At 37.5% G+C, this 19,020-nt stretch overlaps 1 protein-coding gene and 1 pseudogene across 2 annotated transcripts in view; both read right to left on the reverse strand.

Annotated features, from left to right (window-relative positions):
- CA10 (carbonic anhydrase 10) overlaps positions 1-19,020 on the reverse strand; it is a 690,501-nt gene that overhangs the window by 546,751 nt on the left and 124,730 nt on the right. The window lies entirely within an intron of this gene.
- On the reverse strand, positions 3,930-4,275 carry LOC107522841 (large ribosomal subunit protein bL33m-like; annotated as a pseudogene).

Raw genomic sequence — 19,020 nt, forward strand, 5'->3', positions numbered from 1 at the left:
CTGAAAGAAATCTGGAGAGGACTTTCACTTTTACACTTCTACCACTGAAGACAGTGGTCAACACTGGTTTTGCAGCGCAAACTCCTCCTCTTTAGTATAAAGAAATACTTTATACTAGCTGTATGTGTATCAAACTATGCCGGTTTATACTACAAATCAGTACTATTTTTTGGTTGCATGTGTTATTGGGTATGATTTAGTAGAACAATTTTGGGATCTGAAAAATTTCACACATTTTTTTTTCTCTCACTGTAACTGCTTCTTAACTTTACACTATTGTACTTAGGGATGATTTCACAGAAAATTCTACTTCCTGATAATAAGGGAAATCTGTAACGACTAGATGCAACTGTCATCAGTAATTTTATCCTTGCATGAGTATTCTGAAGTAGGTGATATCATTCCCATTTCATGAACGAGAGCACAGAAACTTGGAGAGGCTGCTAATTTGTTGTCCAAATCACACCACTAATAGGTGGCAACATTGAAATGAGTCTGATTCTACAATACTATGGCACTGTATAGTGTCGTGTTGCCTTCATGAACCAGAGCATACCAAATTAAAAATTAAACAAGATATTAAGAAAAATGCAACACCCATATGATCTAGTTAAAGGCAATAGTACTGCTGATGCAAGAATAGGTAAAATTATAATTAAAAGGTGGTATTATAATTAATCATTGTAATTGTGCAGTGGAAACATCCCCAAAGAAGAAAGATTTACTAATTTAGACTTTGATCACACTACTACAAGTTAACTGCTGAGTTCTCATATTCATATATCACTCCATTCATTTTAAGTCTTTGGGCTGTTACACAAGAAACAATTCAGGTCTGTACTGCCTATCTGCTTACCTCATAGAGTTGTGATGAGGAACAAGTAAGTCAGCACACTTGGCAAGCATTTCAAAAACTGAAATAAGCTATATATACCTAAGGGATAATTAATTCAGCCCTCTGATTTTTTTTCACTACTCTACACACTTTGAAACAATTCTCACAACATTTTTTGCTTATCTTTCCTTTTTTTTTTTTTTGTCTTAATCATAATGGTGTGATTACAATTTAGCCCAGGGTGTTTTTCTGAGCTCTGTCTAGAATTAATTTAAAAGATTTGATCTTATTCAAGAAACAATCCAAACAGTATTTTAGAATTTCATCTGGGAGTGGGAAAGGTTTCTTCTGCCACAAACCTACTATATACCCAAGTGGAAATGATTTCTCTTCCTTGAATCTCAGTTTGTTTACCTGTAAAATTAGTCAAATGATTTATAAAGTCTTTCCCAATTCTTGAATTTTATGATTATTTACTCTTCTGAAATAAATTTAATTTCAGATGTAAGGTGTGGTTTACTCAGTCCTCTTCTTTCTAAATTAGTTCTTGAGAATATGGAGAAATATTTATGTTCTAGCCCCTGAAATGATTCTAGGAATGACTATCATTATCGTGCCATCTTCTTTTTCTCTGAGTATCTTTATTACAGCATTAAAATACAAGATGAGTATTCCTCTTCTCTAAATATTAAGCCAAGTCTATATCATTACTGTTAATGTGGATCAAAACATATACTTGCATTATTTCTAGCATCTTTTGTATGCTGGTATCTTATAACAATGTCATGGGAGAAATTATGATCTTTACCAGTAGGCATCTGCTTTAATTTGGAGAATAAAAGTTATGCTGATTTTTAAAAAGTGATATATATGGGTACAGGAGATAGCATAATGGTTCTGCAAAGAAACTTTCATGCCTGAAACTTCAAAGTTCCTGGTTCAGTTCCCCCACACCGCCATAAGCTAGGGCTTAGCAGTGTTCTGGTAAAAATAAATAGATATCTAAACAATAATAAAATAAATAAATCTGAAACTATTACAAATCTCCACTGTTAGCTCAGGGAAATGAATGAACCAATGGGCTTCATTTGATCACTTTTGCTAACAATATATCAGTGTGATAGGAAAGAAATATGTCTTAAATTACCTGTGGTTTCAGACAGAGTTATAAATTAAATCTCTTCACTTTTGAAAAATGTCAATACCATTTTAAGCCACATTAATAGAAGTCTAGTTTCCTTGCCATAGGAAATAATTGACCTATCAGCTCTATATTTAAATCAGAGTATCTCTGGCAATCACTTGTTTTAAGTGTAAAGATAATGCATTGGTCTTTTTCCAAAGAATAATGACTAGAATGGTAAAAGGGTCTCAAAGCCATGCTCTCTACAAGAATCCAGAGGATTTTAGTACAGGTTAAAAAAAAAAAAGACTTAAAGGAGACCTCTTATTGAGCATCAATTACATAATATAGTACCTTCTATGTATTCAGGAAGACAAAGAAGATAATAGAAAGAAGTTTGACTGAATAGTATACAAAGGTTTCCAAATGATCTAACATTCATATTAGAACAGGGCCTACCAGAGATGATGGACATAGATGTGTAAGCAGAGTGTGAATGGATAACTGTCAAAGCAAGAATTCCTCAAAGCATTCCATTCCATTTATTTGTTTGTTTTTGCCTCCTGGGTTTCTGGGCTTTTTTGATCCTACTACTTCCAATGGATTCTGTTTTTACCCCCTCTGAATATTAGATAATCAGAGTGGGAGAGGGAGAGACAGAGTGACTAGGGAGAGATGCAAGAGAAACAGCAAAGACTATGTTCAACAGTTCATGAAGTTGTCACTAGGACAATATTGCCATGTGGTGAGGGCTCATGGCCTGGCCCTTGTAATGGTAAGGTGTGTGGTCTACTTTTTTTTTGGCGCAACATATTTAATTAAATAAATGTAGATGCAAATTTTATAATTTAGGCTAAACTTCCTTGAACTCAACAAGGTAAATCTAAGCTACAGACCTAAAAGAAAGAATAATAGCCTGAAGAATTTGGGTGTGGCAATGACTTTTAATACATCAACATGAATAATAATGTGGATACATGGTAGCAATCGTATAATAATAATAAATTTTAAAATCTCTCTTCTGAATGACATATATAGAACCAAAAGATGAAACAAAAACTGTGAAGTCATTTGCAAACTGAAATATTTGAAAAAAAACACTTGGTGGTACAGTACCCAGTTGAGCACACATTTATGCTCATGAGCAAGGAATTGGGTTCAAGTCTCCAGTAAGTGTTTGCAGGGAGGAAGCTTCATAAGTAGTGAAGCAATAGTCAATGATATTTATACACCTTTCCCATATTTGGGAGCTACTCTCTTTCCTGATCCAGCTTTCTAGCTTTTTCCAGCCATGACATCAACTCCCCAGACAATATCTTGGATCCACCTGCATATCAGATGTCAGGCTCAGGAAAGAAAAAGAAAAAAAAAAAAAAGCCCAACTAAACATGGGCCCTTTGGAATATAACTAAAATAGACCTACTAACTATCTACAAAACGGAGACCTCAACTCTTCATCTGCACTATTCCAGCCTTTAGGTTCATGAATAGTCAACAATTTGTTTGGCTTTATATGTTAACTCTTTTTTCAGCCACCAGGTTCCAGATGCTAGCATGATGCAACCAGATTTTCCTGGGCAGACAACCCCATCAATGTGTCCTGGAGCCCCACTTCCCCAAAGCCCTGCCCCTCTAGGAAAAGAGAGAGACAGGTTGGGAGTACGGATCAATCTGCCAAGCCCATCTTCAGCAGGGAAGCAATTATAGAAGCCAGACCTTCCACCTTCTGCACCCCATAATGACTCTGGGTCCCTACTCTAAGAGGGATAAAGAATAGGAAAGCTATCAGGGAAAGGAATGGGATACAGAGTTCTGGTGGTGCAACAACACTAATAATTACAACAATAAAACAACAAGGGCAACAAAAGGGAATAAGTATATATAATAAAATTTTTTAAAAAAAAATATCCAGAAAGATAAATAGATGTGATACAGTGATATATGTCCCAACACAAAGAATTTCTTTCACTGTATTGTTTTCCTTCACAATGGCCTTCAAATCTCGGGAGGCAGTGATTCTGTACCATTTTCTCTTCTTTTATGACAAGCTGCAGAATTTCTCAATCAGTATCCTGCCTTTGGTCTTCTCATTTATAAATCAAATTCATTTTCAATAATTCATTGTTTAGAGGGAGCATATTTTTCTCTGTTCCACAAACAGGACTTTTTGTTTCACAAATGGATCATAATACAACAGAGTCAGTTTTCCCCACAGTCAGCTCCTCTTCATGTTGAAGGAGAAACCTGTCCCAGCTTCACTTACCATTCTCACCAGAATGACTTTTGACTTGGCAAGGGTAACTAAAGACAGGAACATGGCTACAAGCCCTGACAGTCCCCATTCCAGACCCGAAGTTTGCAACAAATGACTGCTTTGGGGCATGGGTCCACTCTCAGTGTTTCCTTTTCATATATATTTCTTTAATTTAAATAGCCAAATAAATTTCAAAATTAATTAATAAAACACCTATGAATCTCAAAATTTCAGTGAACCAGGAGTAGTTGAACATTAAGAAATCCCTGGTTTTAACAGTATTGTAGCAAAAGATGATATATAGATAGACAGACAGACAGAGAGGGATGGCTACTGTGAAGGGCAGAGTATGCAGACAGACACAGTATATAACCTTGGTGGCAAAAACAAACAAAAAATAATATAAAATTGATTGTGACCAGTGAATAGTACAAGGGAAATTCTTTAGAATGGCCAGAGGAGAAAATGCTGTATATATAATATATACACTGAGAAACAAAGATAAAAGTAACAGTTAAGTTATTTAAAAATATACAAACCAAAGGGAGTCGGGCTGTAGCGCAGCGGGTTAAGCGCAGGTGGCACAAAGCACAAGGACCGGCATAAGGATCCCGGTTCGAACCCCGGCTCCCCACCTGCAGGGGAGTCGCTTCACAGGAGCTGAAGCAGGTCTGCAGGTGTCTATCTTTCTCTCCTCTTCTCTGTCTTCCCCTCCTCTCTCCATTTCTCTCTGTCCTATCCAACAATGACAGCAACAATAATAACTACAACAATAAAACAACAAGGGCAACAAAAGGGAATAAATAAATAAAATAAATATTTAAAAAATATATATATAAATTAAAAAATATATATATACAAACCAAAATCATAGGAGCAGTATCAAATACTAAAAGGAAAATAAAACATACAAATATGTAAGCCTCAAATTTGTTGCCTTGTGATACACACACACACACACACATACACACACACACACACTCTTCCATTCCAGGGTTATCATTGGGGCTCAGTGCCTGTACCACCACAAATCTACTGCTCCTGGTGACCTTTTTTTTTACGTTTTATTGATAGGACAAAGAGAAATTGAGAGAGGAGGAAGACAGAGAGAGGAATAGAGAAAGATAGACACCTGTAGACCTGCTGGGCTGCTTGTGAAATGTCCCCCTTGCAGGTGAAGTGCCAGAGGTTCAAACCTGGGTCTTTGCGTGGGTCCTTGCACTTAGCACAATGTGTGATTAACAACACTGCCCAGCCCCTGTGAAATATATTTCATAAGCAAAGGTTGTGTAAAGTACTTTTCAGGAAAACAAAATATGAAAATTCTCACTCAGAAGATCTGAACCAAAATAAATATTATAAGAAATTCTTCAATCAGAGAAAATGACAGCAGATGAAAATTTAAAACTACACAAAGGAATAAATGACATCAAAAGTAAAAAAGAAAAATGGGTAAATATGAAAGAATTTTTCTCATTTTAATCTTTTTATTAGATAACTGTCTAAGGCAAAAAATTAAGCATATATAGTATAGTCTATAACATACGCAGAAATAAAACATAATTCATCAATAGTATAAAGCCCAGGAGAAAAGAAATGGATGTATACTGTTGTATAATTTTCATAAAATAGTAAAAGAGTTTCAAAATACTCAGAGTATAAAATTATATAACAAATGTTGGACACCTGAGTTGCTTCCAAGGTTGGGCTTATGCAAATTATGCTACTATTAATATAGGTGTACACAGATCTCTTTGAATAGATAGATTTGCTTCTTTTGGATATGTCCCTTAGAGAGTAATTGCTGGCCATAGGATAGATCCATTTCTAGCATTCTGAGAAATCTCCATGAGAAACTGTGCACAGGTGTCAACAACTATAGTGTTAAACATTAATCTCCCAATAAAATGAAAAAAATATATATATAGAACTGAAAAAGTATCCACAAGTTCTCAATTATAATTTGATATCTCAACACTTTTTCAATAATTGACATAATAATTAATGAGAAAGCTAGTTGAAACACTGAAGACTTGAGCAACTTCAGTGAATGGCAACAAAATACCATTTTAAAACAACCTACCAAAAATGTCAGACTATATATTTATTTTAACTGTATGTGAAACATTTTTCCAAAAGATAAAACTGAGAAATAAAGCAAGTCTTAATAAACTTAAGAAATTTGAAAATTAACAAAATATTATTTCTCACCATACTGGAAATGAACTAGATATCAATTAACATGCTTGAACTTAAATTCTCAAATGCTAGGAAATTAATCTGCATGCTTTTTAGTAACTGATGGATCAATGAATAAAAGAATCACAGAAAATCAGGAAATGGTTTGGGTCAGTGAAAAATACGTAACGTAAAATTTATGGGATGCCACTAAGGAAAGAAATTTAAAGCATAAAGTTATCATTTTTATTTTATTTTTTGTTCATCATCAAACATTCACCACTCCAGTGTGACTTTTTAAATGTTTTTTTTTTTTTTTTCCTCCTCCAGGGTTATTGCTGGGCTCGGTGCCTGCACCATGAATCCACCGCTCCTGGAGGCCATTTTTTTCCCCCTTTTGTTGCCCTTGTTGTAGCTTCGCTGTGGTTATTATCATTGCCCTTGTTGACGCAATTCGTTGTTGGATAGGACAGAGAGAAATGGAGAGAGGAGGGGAAGACAGAGAAGGGGAGAGAAAGATAGACACCTGCAGACCTGCTTCGCCGCCTGTGAAGCGACTCCCCTGCAGGTGGGGAGCCGGGGGCTCGAACCGAGATCCTTACGCTGGTCCCTGCGCTTTGCGCCACATGCGCTTAACCCACTGCGCCACCGCCCGACCCCCCAGTGTGACTTTTTAAGATCGAGAAACAGAGACAGAGATATTGAAAGAGACTACAGCATGAAAGCATCTTCCATTGTGATTGGTTCTTGACTTCAACTTACCTCATACATGTGACAGAACACTGACTATCCAAGTAAGATATTCTGCCAGCTCCAAAGTTAACATTTTTTAAAGGATAAAATCAATATATTTAGCTTATTCCCTTAAAAAATTAGAAAGAAGAGAAAAAACTGAGCTAAAAAAAATGAGGTCATGCTGAGAAAATTGAATTAAGACACGCATAAGGATGAAAAATGACTACCACATATTATAAAAGTCAACTCCAAGTTGATCAACTTAGATGCTAGACTAGAATGCAGATATTACACAGGCTCCTATGCTGAATATGGGCCCCAGATCAGATGTATGAGGTATATAGTTAGTGGTATTTATATACTTTTCCCATATTTGGGAGCTACCCTCTTTCCTGACCCAGCTTTCTAGTCCTATATCCAAAGCTGACACAATCCCCAGATAATACCTTTAGCCTACCTGCAAGTTAGCTGGTAGACTTAGGCAAAAATTAAGTAAAATTATGGGCCCCCTTGGAATATACCTAAAATAGATTTCCTAGATCTTTCCAACATGAAGACCTCAAATCCCATCTGCTCTATTCTTACCTTTAGGTTCCTGATTATTAAACAATTTGTCCTGATATATATATATATAGGCCTTCAGGGTTATCGCAGGAGCAAGATGCCTGCACCATGAATCCATTGGTCCTGGAGGCTATTTTTCCCCCCTTTGTTGCCCTACAGACCAGCTTCGCTGCCTGTGAAGGGACCCTCTGCAAGTGGGGAGCCAGGGGCTCCCACCAGAATCCTTAGGCCAGTCTGGTCCCTGTGCTTCGTGCCATGTGAGCTTAACCCACTGAGCCATCGCCCGGCTCCCTGCTTTATATCTTAATGCTTTTCAGCCGCCAAGTTACAAATGCTACCATGATGCCAACCTGAATTACCTGGACAATCGACCTCATAAATGTGTCCTGGAATGCCACCTTTCCGGAGCCAGGCCCCACTAGGGAAAGACAGAAAGAAGGTGGGAGTATGGACCAACTTGCCAACTTTGCTTCTTCCAGCAAAGAAGCAATTACAGAAGTCAGAACTTCCACCTTCTGTACCCCATAGAGAGCTTTAGTCCATATTTTGAGGGGGATAACGAATAGGAAAGCTTCCAATGGATGGGGATGGGATATGGAACTCTGGTGGTAGGAATTGTGTGGAACTGTACTCCTCTTATCCTGTGGTCTTGTTAATCATTATTGAATTGCTAAAAATATATATACTGGCAGAATACTCCAGGATGTTTGCTTCAAAGGCATTTTTCAAGACGTAAGTCCCACAGTGACAGAAATTTTAGTGGTAATGGTTATTGTGTCTATTATAGGATTGTATACATTGATTAAAGCTAAATGATATAATTCTTTCTAATAAATAGTTTATTGATTTTGTTTTAATCAGAGAAATAGAGAAAGAGACAGAAAGACCAGTGCACCACTCAGCTGTGGCTTATGGTGGTACTTGAGACTGCACCTGGGACCTCTGAGTCTCAGGCATGAAAGTCTTTATCATAACCAGTATGCTTATCTCCCCAGACCATAAATTTCAAAGTAGACATTCTTTCTGTAAACTATACTCCAATGAAGTTTATTTTAAATAACAGACTAAGGCTTGTATAAGCCCTAAATTTCACTTACGATCAATAAAATCTATCAAGATCACCTGCCTCCTCACATTCTTCCATTAGAATATAAGTTGAATTTTAATGTAGCCTTAATAAATAAGTAATATTTGCTAATTAAACATTTTAAAATGTAGAAGAAAAAGGAGAGAAAATAATTCTACAATCCAAAGGTAAATTTTTTTGTATCTTAATATTTTTCCCTCCCAAGACTTTTCTAATATAGTTATGAGAAAATATAGGAAAAATGAATCATACTGTATATTAGATTTAATATATTTCTTTTATTACTAAAACTATAAGGTTAAAATTGAATACACTACGTTTATTTTCTCATTCAACTCCCACTCAAATATCTAGCCCATAAGTACGGTAAAAGAAGTTTCCAAACACCAGTTAGCAATATCATTTAGAGTAAAAAAAAAATGTAACAGTGAAATAAACATCTGAGAAAAATTCACTTGCTTTTAGATGAAAACATACAAGTTTTTCAGGATGTTGTTCCATCTATAAACAAATATCCTTCCATTAGCCCGTGTTTTAAATGTTTCTTTTCCTGAAGTTTCTAAAAAGACATTTGTTGAGAGTTACAGGGAGAGGAAAATGTCTTGTCCAAAACCCATTCCATCTGTGAAAAATTAACTGGGGTTCATACACTTAGTTTCCTCCTTTCAAGTATATGTTTAAAAAACACATAATAAATTATTTCATGATTTGAAAACAGACTCTACTGGAAAGCAAGACAAGGGGGTAGTACTCTGCAGCTACTAATCACTCAGGAAGAAGAAACTGAAAGCCTAATTCTCGTTATGAAGCACATAAACAGTTTAAGCAAACACCAACTGTTAGCCAAGCAAATACAGGCATTCGATGAGATAGAAAAATATAGTCAAATTTCTCTCTAAGGACAGGACAATCTGGATACACAAGTTCCTATAAAGTTTAGGTTGTAAAATTTAAGTTTAGAAAATAATTTGATTAATTCCAGCTGAAAATCAAGGAACCAAACAATAGACCCTAGTAGTGAGTTGTGTGGATTGGATCAGATACTAATTGGTAGAGATAAAAATGACTGCAGCATGGTAGAGATTCTAAATATGCAAGAAGCATAACAAAGTTGCTGTGCTAAGAATGTTGAGGACATGTTCAGGGAATAGTTCATTGGTCCAGCAGCGCTATTCGTTGGATAACTGTCACTGGTAAGCTTAGAACTTGGAGCCAGATTCCAGGGAGCTTTGGAAATCAAGAGAGGAATATAGATAATACTCTCCATGAAAATGAGCTGGCTGATACTTTATGATCTAGATTACAGATTATAGTTGTGTTTTAATGAAACTGGTTCTAGTGGGGGGAAATGAGTTAAGCAGGGGGAAAATTATGAGGATTTCACAATAATTCTTAAAATCTGAAATTCAGATGGTAGAAAGAGAAACACAATCAAATGACAGGCACAAGAATTATTTTGGAGTTGAAATATGTAAGACTGGTGGTAATAGATTGATTTAAGTGGTAAGAGAGGATCAAGGGCAAACGCTAGAAGAAGAAGAGGATCAAGGATATAAAGACCAATAAGAGTAGTTATACTTTCATCTTTTACCTCCCCATTTCACTGATGACTAGATCCTGCTGAACCCAGGTGAGGTCACATAACACAGTTAAGCACCATAACAAAATACTGGTTAATATGACATCTATAGCCAAACTGTCTGGGTTGGAGTTTTGGCTCTGTGATTTACTAGCAATGTAATCTTGTTTTCTGACTCTCTTCACAGGTGAGTCATGATGGTGGTGATGATTTTTATTTCAGCAGGGTTTCACTATTTTCAGGCCACGATGTGCACACAACAAAACAGGTGAGCTATCCTGCCAAGCCTCTCAAAAGGGCCACTTTATGGTAACAGTAATGAAGGTACTAGAAGCTTAAAAGACTCCTGTTTTTGCTTCAGTCCTTTAGCCCTTTTCCTAATTAAACAAGCAATCACTGATCCACCTTCTAAGGCTAGAAAAATGTAGCTTGGGGAAATTACTTAATAATGGCATAGAAATACCTTAAATTCTGGGAGTCGGGCTGTAGTACAGCGGGCTAAGCGCAGGTGGCGCAAAGCACAGGGACTGGCGTAAGGATCCCGGTTCGAACCCCGGCTCCCCACCTGCAAGGGAGTCGCTTCACAGGCGGTGAAGCAGGTCTGCAGGTGTCTATCTTTCTCTCCTCCTCTCTGTCTTCCCCTCCCTCTCTCCATTTCTCTCTGTCCTATCCAACAACAATAATAACTACAACAATAAAACAACAAGGGCAACAAAAGGGAATAAATAAGTTAAATAAATATAAAAAAAAGAAATACCTTAAATTCTATTAAGCGCAGGTGGCACAAAGTGCAAGGACCGGTGTAAGATCCAGGTTCGAGCCCCCGGCTCCCTACCTACAGGGGAGTCGCTTCACAGGCGGTAAAGCAGGTCTGCAGGTGTCCCTCTTTCTCTCCCCCTCTCTATCTTCCCCTCCTCTCTCCATTTCTCTCTGTAATTTCCAACAACAATGACAGCAATAACAATAACGATAAACAACAAGAGCAGCAAAAGGGAAAATAAATAAATATAAAAAAATTTTAAAAGAATATATCTATTCTTAAAATAAAAAGAAATACCTTAAATTCATATTATTGATACATGTCAAAGGCCTAAATTCACTCATTAAAAGGCACAGAGTAGGAAGATGGATCAGAAAACACAGCCCAACTATATGCCATCTGCAGGAGTCCCACCTAACTCAACAAGACACAGACTCAAAATGAAAGGATGTTAATCTATCATATAAGCTAATGGACCATTTAAAAAAGGCAGTAAAAGCTATTCTAATCTCTGACACAGACTTTAACATAAGTAAATTAATAAAAGATAGGCATGGATATTATATAATGTTCAGAGGATCAGCCAACCAAAAGGATTTCACAGTTATTCATATATACTCACTCAATGAGGGCCCATATAAATATGTCAAACACCTACTGAAAGAGCTACAAAATGCATCAATAGTTGCACAGTAATATTAAGAGATTTCAATACCTCACTGTTACACTTAGACAAATCAACTAGACAGAAAATCAATAAAGAAACAAGAGAATTAATTGAAAAGATAGATAGACTAGATCTTCTGAACATTTTCAGAGTTGTACAACACAAGAAAGTGGAATACGCATTCTTTTCAATCCATATGGAACATTCTCAAGTATAGATCATATGTTAGGACAAAGAGACAGTATCAATAAGTTCAAGAGCATTGAAATCATACAAAGAATCTTCTCAGACCACAGTGGAATTAAACTAACACTTAACAATAAACAGAAAAATTAGAAAATTCCCAAAATATGAAAACTCAACAACACACTACTTTCCTGGGTCAAACAGGAACTCAAGAAAAAAACTCAAATGTTCCTAGAATCAAATGTAAATGAAGACATGAGCTATCAAAACTTTTGGGACACAGCTAAAGCAGTACTTAATGGAAATACATAGCCATAAAAACACACATTAGGGAATGAGGGAAAGTAAAACTAAACAGCTTCACTGCAGACCCAAAAGACTTAGAGGAAAAGGAGCAAAGGAACCCTAATGCAACCAGAAGACTGAAGTAATTAAAATTATGGCAGAAGTAAATAACATCAAAAATAAGAAGAATTATTAAAAAAGGTCAACAAAGCTAAATGTTGGTTCTTTAAAAAAATTTTGACAAACCCTTAGTTAGATTCCAAATAAATAAAGAGGACTGTAAATGATAGGGGAGTATCACAAAGACACCACAGAGATGTCAGGCATGGAATGTCAACCCTTCACCCTCATTACTCTGGTGAGACTTTCCTTTCATAGGATTCTCTAGTTCCATTCCAGGTAGTTCACTTCCTAACAAAGTCCCAAAACCTAGACATAGACCAGGTCCTGTGAGATAGAGCATATGTTCACATGTATCCATAAATTAGGGCAAAATATATACCTTAAAGCAAAAGCACACAATAGTCTGCAGTGAGTCAGTATAAAGTTCCTAAAGGAAATAGTATCTAATTAGACTTACATACCATTCTCACCTACATCCTATGACAGTTTTCTCACTCACTCCAAGCTAACCCTATCAAAGCAAGGACTGAAAAAGCTGAATAAGGGCAAAAGACTGGCATACTTTAATGATGACTCTTCAGTCACTATCATGCCACCCCATCAGCTAGGGCCCTATACAGAGAGACCTGAGATTCCCAAACAGACATGATGGGCCTAGACCTCAAATAAAACCCTTTTTCCATGGTTACCAGTCATCTCTATCAGGAACAACAAAATAGACCGCTTTGTGGGCCCCCCATAGGACCTTGACCTCAACTTGGATGAACAATGGTAGAGAATGTTCCATCCTCCAAAGGGAGTATGGACACCATAATCCAGTATAGCCACAGGCCCTTTGGAATATAACTAAAATATGCCTATTAGCTATCTACAAAATGGAGGACCCCCCCAACTCTTCATCTGCACTATCCCAGCCTTTAGGTCCATGATTGTTCAATAATTTGTTTGGATTTGTATGTTAACTCTCTTTTCAACCACCAGGTTCCAGATACTTGCATGATGCCAACCAGACTTCCCTGGACAGACAACTCCACCAATGTGTCCTGGAGCTCCACTTCATCAGAGCCCCACCCTACTAGGGAAAGAGAGAGGCAGGCTGGGAGTATGGATCGACCTGTCAATGCCCATGTTTAGCAGGGAAGCAATTACAGAAGCCAGACCTTCCACCTTCTGCATCCCACAGTGACCTTGAATCCATACTCCCAGAGGGTTAAAGAATAGGAAGGCTATCATGGAAAGAGATGGGATACAGCATTCTGGTGGTGGGAATAGTGTGGAGTTGTACCCCTCTTATCCTATGGTTTTGTCAATGTTTCCTTTTTATAAAAAAAATTAATTTAAAAAATATAGACACATAATTAGTATCCTTATGGGGATTCAGAAAGATGTATTTATAAAATCAAAAGATACCCATAAGAGTAAATTTATTAAAATGTATTTTTAGAAAGTAAATATTTCTAGGGGGCAGGTGGTAGCACATCTGGTTAAACACACACAATACAGTATGCAAAGACTTGGGTTCAAGTCCCTGGTTCCCACCTGCAGGGGGAAAGTGTCACAAGTGATGAAGCAGGGTTGTTGGTATCTCTCTGTCTCTCTCCCTGTCTCCTCCTCCCTTCTCAATTTATCTGTTTCTATCCAATAATAAATAAATATATTTTTATATTCTAATTCACAAATTTAATGAACCTTACGTACAAAAAAATAGACATTAATAGAGACCAACGTTTAAATGTCACAGGTAAATAGAGGGAAAGTTTTAAATAATATCAAAACATGAAAATTATCAGAATAGAGATATGAAAACCATAAAAGGAAAGGATTAGAGTATAAGTCCATTTCTTACCTTTACAAACAGAAAGAGAAGGTGGGAGAATATGGCCAAAGAAATAATAGAAGAAGGGAGTCGGGCTGTAGCGCAGCGGGTTAAGCGCAAGGTGGCACAAAGCACAAGGACCAGCATAAGGATCCCGGTTCGAACCCTGGCTTCCCACCTGCAGGGGAGTCGCTTCACAGGCGGTGAAGCAGGTCTGCAGGTGTCTATCTTTCCTCCTCTCTGTCTTCCCCTCCTCTCTCCATTTCTCTCTGTCCTATCCAACAACGACAACAACAATAATAACTACAACAATAAAACAACAAGGGCAACAAAAGGGAATAAATAAATAAAATAAATATTTTTAAAAAATTTAAAAAAAAAGAAATAATAGAAGAAAACTTTCCCAAAGTAAGATGTGACTTGAAAATTAGTGCAGTTAGTCAAGAAGATTCAATGAGTTGTTACATTTTTGTCAGGCATAGTTAGTTCTTAGTAGTCACAGATCAGTGAATAAATCAGAAAAATAAAATATATTTTTCCTACTGGAGACTAGATTTCAGCACACTACAACTAATGAACAGAAAAAAAGACATAAACATTTAGCTATATCCAGTGACATTTCTGAACTTCAAGCATAAAGATAATGTCTTAAAAGCTAATAGAAGCCTGGACTGGAGGGAGACATTTATCTACAAAGGCATCAGCATTCTCATCTTGGACTTGTTTGCAAATTGACAAAAGAGTAATACCTAGAAAAATCTGAAAGAAGGTAATTTGAAACTAGAATTCTATTACCAACAGACTATCATTCAAGTGTAAGGACAAAAGAAAGACCTTTTATAGGACATCTGAGGACCCAGAAAATTGATTACACATATACCCTTTCTGTTAAAAAATCAAAAATCAATAAAAATAAAAAAGTAAGACTTGGATGCTGAGTTCCGAAAATTGCTATGTGAACTGAAAAGTATATCACAACACTGAAAAAGAGTAGAAATAGCAGGAAGATAAAGAAACAAACAAACAAAAAATACAGCATTACAGCTCAGCAGTAAGCTTAAAAAGTAATCAGTTTTCATTAGATCATAATATTAGAGGGTCTCAAGATGAGTATCTTCATGGAAATGTATCTGGGTGAAATCTTGGCCTATTAGCGCATAGAACTTGCATGCTTGAGGTTCCACTGGTTGCAGGTTGAATCCCTGATACTACTAACTGAGCACTGCTCTTAATCTCTCTCACAAAATACGTAAGTAAACTTTTTAAGATAGGAAATAAAAGCAGTAGTAATACAAAATGCATGACTAAAATTACAAAGTAGATATTACAAAACTGTTATACATGACAAAGGAAGGTGTGATTTCTTCTGACTAAAGTTGGTAATATTTTCCCATGAAAAACAAATTCAAGGTCATTCACAATAGTCAAAATATGGAAGCATCCAAAATACCCTTCAACAGATGACTGGATAAAGAAATTATGGGACGTATACTCAATGGAGTACTAGTCAGCAATAAAAAGATGTTATTGTGTCCTTTGAGATAAAATGGATGAAAGTGGAGAAAATTATGCTTATAGAAGTAAGAACATAAAGAACAGCTACAGAACTGTTTCATGCATACGAAATATTTAGAGAACTGAAACCGGCAACTTGACAGAAACATACAAACAAAAAGTCAACTCATATCCAAGACTGGAAAACTACAAAGGTCATCTAGTGGAGTGGGAATGGGGGGCACAGACCTTTGGTGATGGAATATGTATGTAATTATAATTCTATTAATTCATAATCTCATAAATCACTATTAATTTAACATGTCAGGGGGCAAAGATTTAATATCTCAAGTCCTCTAATTGCCTACATCATAGCTATGAGTGTAAATCATTTCTTTTGCTTAAGTATTTAATATTTCAGATGTTAAGATGGTCAAATTTTGACATGAGGCTTAAATTATTCAAGGATCTCTAAAATATATTTGTACACATAGTTTTTTTTAACATTTAAGTTATCTGCACCCTTAGTCAAAATAGATCAAAACCATTTGCTCCTGTCAGTATCTAAGATACAATGATTAGCAGAAACCACTAAAGGGCATAAAGCATAATGAGGTCAAGTATATTACTGTAGATCCTAACCACTGGATTTTCATTGAAAAACAGCCCCTATATGGAGTGACCTGACAAAGCCCATGTCCAGCAGAGAAGTAATTACAGAATCCAGATCTCCCACCTTCTGCACCCCAAATAGTATTTTGGTCCATACACCTAGCAGGGGAGAAATGATAGGTGGAAGAGGTCCAGAGTGCTCTGAACCCAGAGAGGGAAAAGGAAAAAAAGGAAGGACATTCAGAAACAGTAATGGGTGTAGGTGTGACTTGGAAAGGAAGAGAAGATAGGACCATAGAAAAAATGGGAAAATATATACAAATATAGATAGATAGCTTTAGAAATAACAGTTGACCCATATCTGAAACCTTGGGAGAACTACAGTAGCTTCTAATGGAAGGAATGGGGATAAAGAACTTTGATGATGGGAGGGAAAACTGGCAGCCAAGAATGTTAAGAGTCAAACAGGCACCTAAGAAAAATGCCAAGTTTGGAAGAAAAGTTTATTTTAAAAAATTTAAAAATAAAGATATAGTGTTGGGTAGTATGCCAGCTCCCCTCCCCCCTCACCCCCCCCTTCTGTCTCTAATCCTGCTTAAGCACCGGTATGCCTGTATGGGATTGTTTTGATCCCACTCAAAGCTGCAGTCTATTTACATAAATCACTTTTACATTTACATAAAGCACCACCCTCCCTCCAGGGCATTGGTGGTTCAGTGGTAGAATTCTTGCTTGCTCCGCCCCCTCTCCTTGTCACACCCTGATTTTCCACCACTCCCTTTTTGCTCCACCCTTTCTATGTCACATCCTGTTTTCACCCTACTTGGAGAGTATAAATACAGCTGCTCTTCTGATTAAAGACACTTGGAAATTGCTTTCCGGCTCTGAGAGTTCCAGAGTGTATCTCCTGCGAAGTTAGTGCGGCATGAGTTCCTGATCCCTCTCCCACGCAGCAGCCTAGATCAGCTCCAGTTGAGTTCTCTCCAACCCAGAGATCACTTGCTCAGGAAGAAGCACCCTCAGGCTATCCCGGCAATATAGGATCCAGGTGGTGGCGCACCTGGTTGAGCACATACGTTACAATGCGCAAGAACCGAGGTCAAGCCCCTGGTTCCCATCTGCATGGGGAGAGCTTCACAAGTGGTGAAGCAGGGGTGCAGGTGTCACTGTGTCCCCCATCACCCACTTCCCTCTCAATTTCTGGCTGTCTCTATCCAACAAGCAAATAAAGATAAAAATTTGAAAGAATAAATTAATAAATGTGTGTGTGTGCACGCACGCACATGTGCATGCGCACACATTCTGGAGGGGAAGCACAAAGGAAAAATTGTCTTGCAGAAAATAATCAGCCATAAATAAAATATAGCACTTCATAATTGATACTAGATACAGCTTGTGAAGCTCCAGCGCTCAAGAAATGGGGAGATACGGTTCGAGCCCCCGGCTCCCCACCCGCAATGGGAGTCGCTTCACAGGCGGTAAAGCAGGTCTGCAGGTGTCTATCTTTATCTCCCCCTCTCTGTCTTCCCCTCCTCTCTCCATTTCTCTCTGTCCTATCCAACAACGAACAACATCAACAATGGCAATAATAATGACCACAACAAGGCTACAACAACAAGGGCAACAAAAAGGGGGAAAGATGGCCTCCAGGAGTGGTGGATTCATGGTGCAAGCACCGAGCCCAGCAATAACCCTGGAGGAAAAAAAAAAAAAGAAATGGGGAGATAGAGATATTCAAAGATTCACAAAAATGAGAAGACACTGGAATTACTTGTAGAGATTTTGGAGTTGTTCATATAAAGTCAGCGGCCACTGAAGCAAAGAAAAGCTCAGAAAGTAAAGAATGAGTTTCTGGAACAACCATCCACAGAGACTGTGGAAGAGTAGGCACAGGAGGCATACACAAGCCCTCTGCTCTAGAAATATGTACTGGTCCAGAAAGGAGGGGAAATTGCCTGAAAGGAGAACCACTGGTGACCAGAGTTCCAGCTGAAAAGGGGTGAATGCCCTGGCACTTGGCAGGAACTGGTGACCCATTTCTGCTCAGCAAGGGGAGAAGACAACTTGTATGTCAATTTGGAGTTGAAATATAAAACTCCTCACAGATGCTGCGTGGTATGATCATAAGGAAATTTAGAATAAATATGGGGGAGACATGCCCCCTACTTCTTATTCTCACACTGAAAACCTGTAATAATTTTCGGAGGGTGGTGGGGGCAGGGAATTAACTCTTCATTTTCACCAAATTTCAAATTGAGAGCATCCCATGCTAGACACTTGCTGCACAGAAGCTTTTGCCATGCAGTTTGCCTTTCTGAGAATATTACAGAATGTAGCATTTTATAACAAAGTCCACAGAAACCTCCCTGTCATCCTTTAGCAGGTATAATAAGTGGGATAACTAGTTGGAGTTATAGTCTTGCTTCCTTTTATTATTTTCCACCTGACAACAAAACAAATAGAACCTGAGGGTAAAGAATCCTGCTGTGTATTCTGTAGACAATTCCATTTCTACACAACTCAATAAGCAGTGTTTACCCTTACAAAGTACCTCCCGACAGCTAACCAAGCCACTTTCCAGTAGAACAGTTTCAGTGGGTCCTGGGTAATCCAGGCATGTGTTTCAAACAGAGGAATTGTCAGGAGGGGGGGAAAGTGAGTGGGTTTTCAGTTATCTGGGAAGCCTGGAAGTAATGAACCTGGTGCCACAGATATCAATCCA

Source organism: Erinaceus europaeus, chromosome 12, assembly GCF_950295315.1.
Source record: "Erinaceus europaeus chromosome 12, mEriEur2.1, whole genome shotgun sequence".
Classification (NCBI taxonomy): Eukaryota; Metazoa; Chordata; class Mammalia; order Eulipotyphla; family Erinaceidae; genus Erinaceus; species Erinaceus europaeus.